This window comes from Glossina fuscipes, unplaced genomic scaffold, assembly GCF_014805625.2.
Source record: "Glossina fuscipes isolate IAEA_lab_2018 unplaced genomic scaffold, Yale_Gfus_2 219, whole genome shotgun sequence".
NCBI classification, from domain to species: Eukaryota; Metazoa; Arthropoda; class Insecta; order Diptera; family Glossinidae; genus Glossina; species Glossina fuscipes.
In genome coordinates this window covers 665,608-677,930 of record NW_023998562.1, presented here as the reverse complement: position 1 = coordinate 677,930, position 12,323 = coordinate 665,608, and positions in this window count along the sequence as shown.

Sequence of the window (12,323 nt, the reverse complement as noted above, 5' to 3'; positions counted from 1 at the left end):
ATATATTTTGAATTCAATTAAATATCTCGTGTGTGCGGCGATTTGTGTAATATGTTTTGTGTTACTACAATGGCAGAAAAATTCCTATGGTGTGACCTCTTTGTGCAGAGTTCACCAACCGTTTTGATGAGAGCGCCCATCATTAAGTCATCGAGTACGACGATAGTTGGTTCGTTGAGAACACTTTCCAAATTCTCTGGCATTTCATTATACTCAATATGCGCAACATTATTTACATCAGGTTTCGCATTTTCTTCACCATAACACCAAATTATTCGATCAATTTTCACATTAATCAACAAATCCTTATTGAAAACAAGATTTTTCAAAAATGTTGTTTTGCCTGACCCTGACGGTCCATTAATAAGCGTAGTAAATCGTTAGTAAAACTGATAAAACAAGTTGCCTTGTTAATTATAAATCAGAAAATAAACTAGGACTTCATAGAATTCGTCATTTTATAAATATTTATTTATTTTATCTTAAGTAATAACTTCAATGGCGTTTGAGTTTTTTTCAAGATAGATAAAAAGTTGGTATAAATTCTTGAGAGCACATGTAAATTTAAAATCATTTCGATGATGTGGACAGTTACTAAAATAATTAGGTAGCTTTCTCAAAGATGTTTGAGTGTCCACGGATATCATTTCAGATTTTATATATTTTTTAAGAAATTCTTGCTTTTCGACTAAAACATACTCATAATTATTCAAAGGATATAGTATGTCACCTAAGCAGGAATAGTCATAACCCTAGTCGAGGCAATGTTTGTTGTTTCAAAGGAGCTAGTGGAGTGTATGCACATAGTTCCCCTACAATTATTCGCTTATCCTTAAGAATATGCAACTGCTCCAAAAGCTTTCCCGAGGCATCTGATTATTCATGTTGTACAAGTCATTTCTGAATATGTTTTATGTTATCTGAAGATTTTCGGGCAATGGGTCATTGCAATTCAAATTCAGACGCCATAATTTTTAGCACCATCCCACCATTTTAAACCATGAATAAATTTGGCACAAAAATGATTTTGATCCTTAGTTTTCTCATTTAATTCCTTTTCACCGAACGGTGGTCTAAATAAAAAGTAGTTAGCCACAACAAAACTTGAACTCATACATGCTAGCTCTTTAATAAAAATTTGTTTCTGATTTCCATAACAATACTGGAAATCAATAAGAGCGAACTTACTTTTAGTTACGCTGGACATGGTTTGATGAGTTACTGATAAATACTGAGCTGATTTTATATAATCTTTGAGTTTATATTCTAAAAGATTTCATATCACTTTCAGTACTAGTTGTGTCGTCTCAATTAATAGATCACATATTGCCAAGTGCTCAGAAAACTCCGCGTTTACCAAAAAGAAATCAAGACCATCAACTAATATTTGGTTTGGAATATTTCGTCGGTTTAAAAACTAAAACCAAATGTGGTTTTCCACTCTCAAGAAAACCAATTTTATGGTTGCAAGATAATAAACGTAATTTTATTGGTTTCACCCGGGATCAATGGATTCATTTAATGGCCTACGAGAAATACATACAACTAAGATTGGATCAAACAGACTTTATAGAACCTGAGAGCATTCTATATCATCCAACTCTAGACAACATTAGGTGTAATTTTAAATATAATCGAGGTAGACAACGTCTTTTGATTATTAAACAAAAAGGGTATAGAATAAAACTTGATGCTGAAACGAGGAGATTAATAACTCGCGTTGAAATTTTTTTATCAACATTCCTATGCTGGAATACTATATTACAAAAGCAAATCTCGTTCTTTTATTACAATCATTTTTTACCAAAGTGCATGGAATTCAATTGACTGATATGTCCATATCCATCGACCCTGACATTGAGATTGATTTGTTAAGATTATGTTTTGAACTTTCTCGGAAGATGTCAATAAAGATTAGGTAGGATATTAAGATACATAAGCTACATTTGAGAATGATAAAAAAATAAATGTGTAAAAAATGAGTAAAATTCAAGTTGTTAATGAGATTCACAAACCAGTCAGAAAAAATTTTGTTCGAAGGCGATTCATTCAAAAAGGAACTAATGATACATGGCAAATAGGTTTAATTGAGTTAATTCCATTTCATAAACTAAACAATGGCTATAAATATCTTTTGGTTGGAATTGATGTATTTTCTAAATATGCTTTCGCGGAACCAGTAAAATCTAAAAGTTCTTCAGACATAGTTAAAGGTATGAAACAGGTATTGGAAAGAAGAAATACATCTCCAAGAAATATTCAAACAGATCAGGGAAAGGAATCTTGCAATAAAGATTTTAAAAGTTTGATGAAATATTATCAAATTAATCATTATCACACATATACTCATATGAAAGCCTCCATATGTGAAAGATTTAAGAGAACATTAAAAAACTTAATGTGGAAAATGTTTAGAATGAATCGTAATTACAAATGAATAAACAACCTGCAAACATTACTAGCCAAATACAATAATATATATCAAAGAATAATAAAAATGAAACCAAATGAAGTCAATAAACAAAACGAGAAGCAGATATTACAAACTGTATATAATTTCCCTAAAACATTTCCAAGACCAAAGTTTAAAGTTGGGGATTATGTTAGAATTAGCAAATTTAAAGGAGTATTTTTTAAAGGCTATGAACCAAACTGGACCACCGAAATATTTCAAATCAGTAGAATAAAAATTACGAATCCTGTTACTTACATTCTAAAGGACTATAAGGAAAATGATATATTAGGATCATTTTATGAATACGAAATGCAAAAAGTTCGTGACGAAAATGCCTATTTAGTGGCAAAAATATTGAAGAAACACGGAAACAAATTTTTTGTGAAGTGACTAGAGTTTGATCGAACTCATAATTCATGGATTAATAAAACTCAATTACTTCGGTACATATGTACAAAACCAACCGAAAATATTTGCTATTATTATTATTATTCTTAGTATTAAAATGTAAATAAAATGGAAACCGAAAAAATTGCATTGCGCATTAATTTTTACATTTATTCTTGCATACATATTAATTAAATTTCATTTTTTAATTATTTTACATTTATTCATATATACATAGTATTTATACATCGTTATTTACGTATATATTTAATTACCTATTTTATAATTTCCCCACGCTAGTGTGAAAATTTTATCATCTAAAACACATCGCTTATCATCTAAATAATCTAACGCTATTTTTTTGCAGATCTCTGTATGCAATCTATGATATCTGCTTCTTATAATTCTTCGTTCACCATAAAAACATTTTCTATTTATAATGCACTGTATATTAATTTGTCGGTTACACATTTTTTTATCCCCTTAATTTAGGGATTATATTATGTATATTGCCGGGTAGGTAATCTGATGTGTCAAATTTATTAGGATTATTTTTAATAATGTCATATATATTACCATCAGACGCTAATATAAATGGATCTGTATCCATATATATAATCTTTATTGTTTCACTCTGGTTATGTAAAAAGTTATAATAAAAATCATACATCAACCACTTAGAGTGTTCTAACACAGTTACCCCGCATATATTGGTTTATTGTGAATAATTTCCAATTTACCTAGCCCGACCCCATATAACCCATAATCGAATATTTCGATACCCTTGAAGTTAGGTTTCGCTATGAGAGCTCTATATCCTTCAGAAGTTCTTCTGTTTTCATAAAATTTTACTAAGCGAACGTCCCGACGATTTTCAACATTTTCCATGGTTTTCTCCATACACGGTATTATTCATTAGCTTATAGAAGTTCTTCTCAAATTCATTCTTGGCAACTTTTCTTCTTCTTAACAAAAAGTATAAAGATACGAACCACTCCAATAAACAAAGTAAGCAAACGTAGCACTTCATAAACAACGAGTGTCATACGAATGCATAGTAAACACTTCTCAACATTCTACTATTGCATCCTGCCGTATATATTATTCAATTTCCAACAAAGATGCTGACTATCAATTAGTGGACAACGCAGAGATTTCCTGTAAGGTAGTTTGTAAAAACTAAATCAGTTCTTTGCCAACTTCAAGTAAATTAAAATTGTGTTTTAATTAATACAGAAGGATCAACCAACTTTTGAAAAAAAATAAATAAATAATAACTTAGTTCACTGGCGCTCGAGCAGATATTCCAGAAAGGAAGGACCGAGATACTGCGTACTGCGGTGGTAAAAGAAGCTTCATTGCCCAAAAGAGGATAATTCAAAGAAATTTTGTTATTCCAAAAGCAAAAATAAATAAGTGAATATAATAAAAAATTTAGAAAAAAAAATAATAATAAATAAAAAAAATAAAAATAAATAAAAATAACTTTATTAAAACTAAACGCAGGAAATAATAAATTTATAAAACGAAATCTAAAAGTTAAATTAAAGTTCTAACAAATGAAAGGAACTCAAATATTCAAGTGACTTACTTTGTTAACAATAACAAAGAAATCCACCGCTAGTTCCGGCCGACTTCATGCAGCACAGGAAGCGGCAAGGCCCCCAAGTAGGAATAACCAAAAATCAGTGCGAGGAGCAGCTAAGCCGAAGGAGGAAAAGGAAGCAGCGCAGCAACTGGGAAGAATAGGAACAAAGCAGATTGATAGTAATGGACTCATATATGGTAGTAACCACAGTATTAATGTAGGTAAACACTATATTTTACTACATAAAAAGAACACAATAAAAATATAAACAATTTGTAAAAGTGTTATCAAGAATTACAAGGAAATTATAAATAAGAGCAAAAAGAGAAAACAAGGATAAATAAGTGAAAATTAAGGAATCCAGCTGAAAAATAAAAGAAAGAGAATTAAAAATTTTTTTTAAGACAAATAAGAAAAAGGGAGAAATTTAGCTAAAAGAGAAACAAATTTATTTAAAAAAAGAAACATAAAACAAAAAAAAAAGAAAGAAAACGAATTTTGGAATTTTTTTTTGATCAAAAAAAATATATATATATAGGAAAATTAAATAAAAGCCAAAGAAGGCAGAAGAAGCAAACTTAAGAGAAAATAAATTAAAGATAAATAAAAAAGAAAACCAGGCCATCCATGCTAAGTGCAAGTCAAACTGCAGGTAAAAGATCGTCCGTTATTAATTTGTCCGATATGCAAGAACAAATAAAAGAGTTAGTATTAGAAGTGATGCGGGACGAAGGAATTCCCCGTCAATATTCCAAAGAACCTTCGACGATATTCTGATGTTTATATCGATGACGTGATCATATTGGGAAAAGACGAAAATAACCACATCAACAACTTACAAGAAGTCTTCGATACCTTAGAGAAAGCCAATCTCAAAGTTCAACGACAAATGCGAATTCTTAAAAGATGAAGTCGAATTTTTAGGTTTTATAGTAGGAACAAGTGGAATTAAATCCAATCTCAACAAAATCCAAGCAATCGTGAATTTCTCGCCACCCAAAACGCTCCAAGATCTACGATCATTTCTTGGAATGGCAGACTACTATAGGAGGTTCATTAAGGACTTTGCTAAGCTTGCCAATTCCCTGACAAGCCTTTTAAGAGGGGAGGATGGACGCGTGTCCAAACAAGCTTCTAAGAAGAAATTAATAAAATTAGGGAAAGAGGGGATGGAATCCTTCAATTACCTAAAGAATTCTCTAAGCTCGAATTAAGTCATATCATCCCAACTTTGACAAAACCCTTCGAGCTTACGACAGACGCATCTAACTTCACCATAAGAACAGTTTTATTCCAAGGTAGGAGACTGATCTTCTTATCTCTTACTCTGAGTAAGACTGAAAAGGCCTACGCTATAAAGGAGAAGGAAATGCTAGCCATAATATGCTCTGAGTAACAGAAACACAAACCAGAAACTCGAAAGATGAAAAGCAATCCTCGTAGAGTATAACTACCAGTTGCCGACTGCCTGTCCAGACCACCAACGAACAAGGAAATAAATTACTTAACTGGTACAGTCCACAGCGACGAAAACTCAGGACAGCACTTAATTCCCTATAGACGTGTTCCGTAATCAGTTAATTATTAAGCAAGGCGATCAAGACAACTACGAGTTAGAAACCATTTTTAAAAATTTCTCAAGACACATAATAACCCAGAAGGAACTCACCGAAGAAGCTTTGATAAAATTATTAAAAAGATATCTCAATCCCAATGTTATCAACGGTCTGTGCACCACAGAACCAATTATGGGGATAATACAAAGTTTCTACACACAGCATATTAAAGATTGTCACACACGATTCTCACAAACCATAGTAAAGGACATAGAAATCGAAGAACAGCAGACAGAATTAATTTGTCAGGAACATCGTAGAGCCCATAGAAACGCTAAAGAAAATCGCCTACAGATCCTGCAGCAATATTTCTTTCCAAACATGTCAGTCAAAATCAGGAAAATAGTTAACAACTAGAAAACATGTAAGCAAAATAAGTACGATCGTCATTCCCACAACATAGAGATTCAAGCTGCACCTATTCCAACTCGTACGGGCCACACCCTACACATCGATATCTTTTCTACCGAAAAACATCTGGTACTTACCACCATAGACAAATATACCAAATTCGCAATTACTGATCCAATTGAACATATCAAGAGACTTTTACAAAACATCTTGTTCTATTTTGGTATTCCCAAACTTATCGTAATCGATAATGAAAAGGTCCTGCAATCTGCCTCCATTATGTCTACGCTCGAAGACGATCTCAAAATCAAGGTATATCGCACACCGTGTATAAGAGTCAAGTGAATGGACACATCGAACGATTCCATTCTACCTTGTGCGAAATAATGAAATGCCTTAAATCGGATGGACAACAAAGGACTTTCGAAGAATTGCTGAAACGAGATCTAAATAAACACAACTTCACTATTCATTCCGTTACAAAGAAAAAACCAATATAACTTCTCTATGGGCGTACACCCAATATTGAAATTTACGTAAAACATAACAAACGACTAGGATCGAAATTGACTTTCTTATATTACAAAGACATAATTAAAGAAGATAAAGGGACAACTATAATAACTAAATCAGGAAAAACCGTCCATACAAATAACATAAGAAACTAAATTTTATTGTCTAAGTCAATTACGTGGATTAATTTGAAGTTTCCAGTTTGTATCCGTGCTTGTCCCGTATGGATGGGTATTTGGAGAAGTCCAGAAATTTGTATGTCACCACTAATTATTCCAATCAAGAACCTGAAATTTTATTAGTTTGGGGAAAAAGATATCCATTATTTTTTCGGTAGGTGGCTGCACTGATAGATTTCTCGCAAAGTATCGATCAAACAATTTCATATTTATGCTCGTTGGAAAGGTGACATTTCGCAGCAAAAAAAAATTCTTTTGCTGTTTTTGCTTGGTGCATTCAGTTGTGAGTTACAGCGTGTTAAAAATGGAAGTGAACAAAGAGAAAATTCGGTACATTTTACAGTTTTTTTTTGACAAAGGCGAAAATGCAAGCCAGGCGGCTAAAATTGTGAATGGTGTTTATGGTTCCGATACCGTAACAGCCAATTATGTGCAATTTTGGTTTCGTAGATTCCGTTCAGGAATTTTTGATGTTAAAGATGCACCTCGCAGGTAAGCCGGTCATCGAAAATGTCGATAAAATCGGAGAAATGATCGAAGTTGACCGGCATGTTAGCAGTCGTAACATCGCCCAGAAGCTAAAAATCGACCATAAAAGAGTTTTAAACCATTTACACAAACCTGGATTCAAAAAGAAGCTCGATGTTTAAGTGCAACACCAATTAACAGAAAAAAACATGATGGATCGAATTTCCATCTGCGAAGCCTTGGCCAAACGGAATGAGATAGACCCATTTCTTAAACGGATGGTGACTGGAGATGAGAAATGGATCACATACGATAACCCTGTGCGAAAACGATCGCGGTCGAAGAGCGGTGAAGCACCTCAAATGGCCAGGAAGGTTTTGCTATGCATTTGGTGGGACTGGAAGGGGATTATTTATTAAGACTTGCTTCCATATGGCCAAACGCTAATTCTGACCGTTTGAAGATAGCGATTGACCAGAAACGGCCAGAATTGGCCAACAGGAGAGGTGTCGTGTTCCACCAGGGCAACGCTAGGCCACGCGCATCTACAGTGACTCGCCAGAAACTTCGGGAGCTTGGTTGGGAAGTTTTAATGCATCCGCCATACAGTCCGGACTTGGCACCAATCGATTATCATCTTTTTCTTGCATTGCAAAATTTCTTTAATGATAAAAAATTGGAATCTAGAGAGGATTGTGAAAATCGACTACTAGAGTTTTTTGCAAATAAAGACCAGGACTTCTATGAGAGAGGCATTTTGAAGTTACCTTTAAAATGGCAACAAATCATACAACAAAACGGTGCATATTTGACCCAAATCATAGAAGTTCATATAAAAATAATGGATTTTTTTTCCCCAAACTAATATGAAGCAAAAATCACTGAATTGGGAAAGATAGTCAACAACAACAGTAATCATTCCCTATTCCATTATCTCAAGCACGAAATGGGTCAATCCGAAAATTTATTACGACGTCTGAACCCTGGGAAAATAATAAGGAATAGATCATTCGATTTCATAGGATCCGCCTGGAAATGGATCGCGAGTAATCCCGTTCATAAAAATCTTCTGACAATATAGAACAAAATAAACAATTTGTAACAAAACAATGGCCAACAAACCGTAATTAACAAACTTTACGAGGATAGGTACAACAATATAACCAAGATTACTAATATCTTGCTACGAGAATTTAAATCTGGAGAAAGTAATAATAAAGAAAATTAATTTCCAATACCCAATAGCTAGTAAAAATCCTTAAAGAGGATCTGGACAATATAAATCACGCCATTGGGCCAAAGCCGGAATCATAAATTCGCTTATTTTATATGAGGAGGAAATATAGTTATCAATAGGAGTAATAAATAGAGAAAAAATACCATTTGAAACAAGAGAAGAGGCACTAAACTTATGCAAAATAAAAATATTGACTAATTCCATCTCAATCCCAAATGTTGTCAGTATTCCAATAACCAGTGAACAAGTGTACGAAACTATTCTCTTAAAGCCGTAAAAAGAAATGGCAACATGGTAACTGATCTTCAATCAGAAACCATCATAAAGTCAAAAGACGAGATATTCACGATACTGAATAAATGTAAATCAAAATCTATTTGTTTGTAAAAGGCAAGACCTTATTAATATAACGAATTCCTCTTGTATTCCAAACTTGTTAAATAGTAAAAAACCCATTTGCAATATTGTAAACAGCCAGCAATTTCCAACTATAGATGAAAGAACTCCCGGTGTAATTTTATTAAACGGGTTTTCCGGTATTTCAATTCCTTAACGGAACTTTCTTACTAACGTTACAATTCGCGTTAACGGAAAGACCTACGCGTCTGAAGAGTTGCCCATCTACAAGGCACAGCCCTTCATACTTCAATTAATGTCTCAAGAAAAGGAGCCCAAACGACTCGTCTCTCCACCAATACTCAACTTGCCGATTCGTAATCGGGATTGTAATAATGATCATAACCTTAGCCTGTAAAAGTAAGAGAAATAACATTAAAACACTAACGAATAACCCAGTAATGGAGCAAGTCCGATCCGACGACATACCTTTGAGAAATGAGGAAGAAAAGTTTGCAAAACCCCATTAAAATTCAATGACATTCCGTATTTCTAATTTCGATTGAGGACAATCAGTTCTAAAGGGGGAAGAGTTGAGGACTATCTTAACAAAAGTATAAGTTAAGGATAATCTTAACAAAAAGTATAAAGTCACGAACCACTCCAATACATAAAGTAAGCAAACGTAGCACTTCATAAACAACGAGTGTCATACGAATGCATAGTAAACACTTCTCACCATTCTCCTATTGCATCCTGCCATAAACATTATTCAATTTCCAAAAGTGCTGACTGCCAATTACTGGACAATGCAAAGATTTCCTGTAAGGTAGCTTGCGAAAACTAAGTTATTTCTTTACCAACTTCAATCATTTCAACACCTAAAAAATAAAGTTGTTAAATAAATTAAAATTGTCTTTTAATTAATACAGAATGATCAACCAAATTTAAAAAAATAAATAAATAAATAATAATAACTTATTTAACTTATTAACATTTCTTGCTAAGAATTACAATTGTTTATTATCATACTGTCATATAAGCCACAAACCTTGCTTTTGTCATCTTAATAGTATTCATATAAATATTCCTACAAATAACCATTACATTTTATTAACTGTATATATAAGCCATACTTCTTATTGGTTTAGTTCTCTCCAACTCAACACCCATAATAAAAAAAAGTATTTTGTTATTGTAAAAGCCAGACTATAAGCGTATACGCATGTGTTTACTTTCCTCTTCGCTACAATGAGATCTTTCTACCATTAGGCTGCGACGGCAGCCCAATTATACGCCACCACGATCAAGTATGCCGCCTTGGCTAGATTGTTTGTCTTCAGGTATTACTTGAATTACTTTACTCAAACCCATCTAATCAACAAGCATACCATTCATTTGATTTTTGTGCATAACAGTTAGCCAATTCAAAGCTATCACTTGATCAATTAGTCTAAATATTTTGTTAAATATTTGGGGCTATTCCACGATGGCAGCACCAGGTTCAAGTGCCACTTTTAAGCGTTGTACTGACCTGTCGTACTAAGTTAAAATGTTAGCTACATTATTCTGCTTCTTTAAAAGCTCTCGGACATGGTTGAGCGATTCAGCCGGCAAAGCTTTACTGGACCCTAATTTTGACACGGGTTAGTCTAGTCTTTAAAAGGACATAATTCTAGTGCGATACCAGCTTTCCTCTCAGAGAGGTTCTTAACAGTCTGCAATTCCACTCGGGTGTTGTTATTCATAAATTCCAACACTTTCTTTCGTTGACCGGTCATTTCGTGAGAAGCCTCAGTTTCGCTGTTATCACTATCGTAAACCTTATCTTCAGAAAGCCTAATCACCCGAATCTTCAGCACCCGAACCGTAACTTGAGTTGGTCCAAAATTTTATTGTTCCCTGTTTTGCAGGTCCTCTCTCTTCTTATTGGTGTGGTTGCTGTTGCTGTTGCTGTTGCTTTTACTGTTATTATTGGAAGATTGAGAAGAATCTGGAGCTCTTTTCAGCATATCTTTTAAATATTTCATAGCATCGTCAAGGAACGAACCAAAGAATCTTATCCATCCTATCAGAAGGCTACATGCCAAACTGGTTCATGGATATGGCTCTGGATCTTTATACGCATTCGGTGTTGAAATGTCAATTTTCGGTCGCTTTTCTACGTAAATTAGCATTTAATCTGGAAATAACACAAATATTATTAGTTTTAAAATCAAAGAGGCCACAATTCACATACGCATCTCTTGAAACTTTGGGATCAATGAATTTTTTCTCTCAGACTATAAGTGTCTTGGTAATTTAACACTAAACGTACCAGTATTGAAAAAGCGTCAATGACATTTTTCGCTTTTTCCTTGTATGCCCTTAATGCATGCAACTGTAGAATAAAATGCATGAAAATTATTTCTACAGGACCGGTGCCAGTATTTTAAATTGTTTCTAAGCATCCATCATCGTTTACCAAATACCGGGCAGCACGTGAGCCAGTGTACAATCTAGAAAGCTGGAAACAACTACATAAGCCATATGTATTCTTACTCTAAGCAAGCAGTTTATCTATCGTGAATCTGCCAACATAAGGCAAACTAAATTGCATGTGAAAAGCAGCCGGTTGGACGATTTCTTTTTAATTGAATTGAGTTGAATATGATTGCAATTTGAACTTCACTATCAACAGATAGATGACTTTTTTTTTATTTATTGGAGAATGCATTTCATATTCAGCTAACTTGTAAGCTTAGTCTATGCATATGTATTTTTACATATAGATAAAATTTACTCTCAGATTACAACTCTTAAATCTCCTAATAAAGAACACTTTATGCTAAATTTACTGCAGCTGATGTGTAAACTTAACATAGTTTTCAATCGTTTTCGGCTCTCCTTGACAAACAAATTTTTCTTATCATCCTAGCACACTTCAATGAATCTCTGGATTCTTTTTAATGTTCTCATCATATTGTTGGTTTTTTTTGTTTTTTTTTGCAATTTTGTGTGTTTCTAGAAATTTCGAAAATACACACGTATCCATAAACCAATACGCTTACTCTCAGATGCTTCCAAATTCTTAGCCATTGCAGATATGTATAACACCCGAAGCCATAAAACCAGATCCCGCTAAGTTCGAAACAATAAAAAACTTTCCCCAAGCATTTTGCAACTATTACAGGAAATTTATGAAAGACTTTGC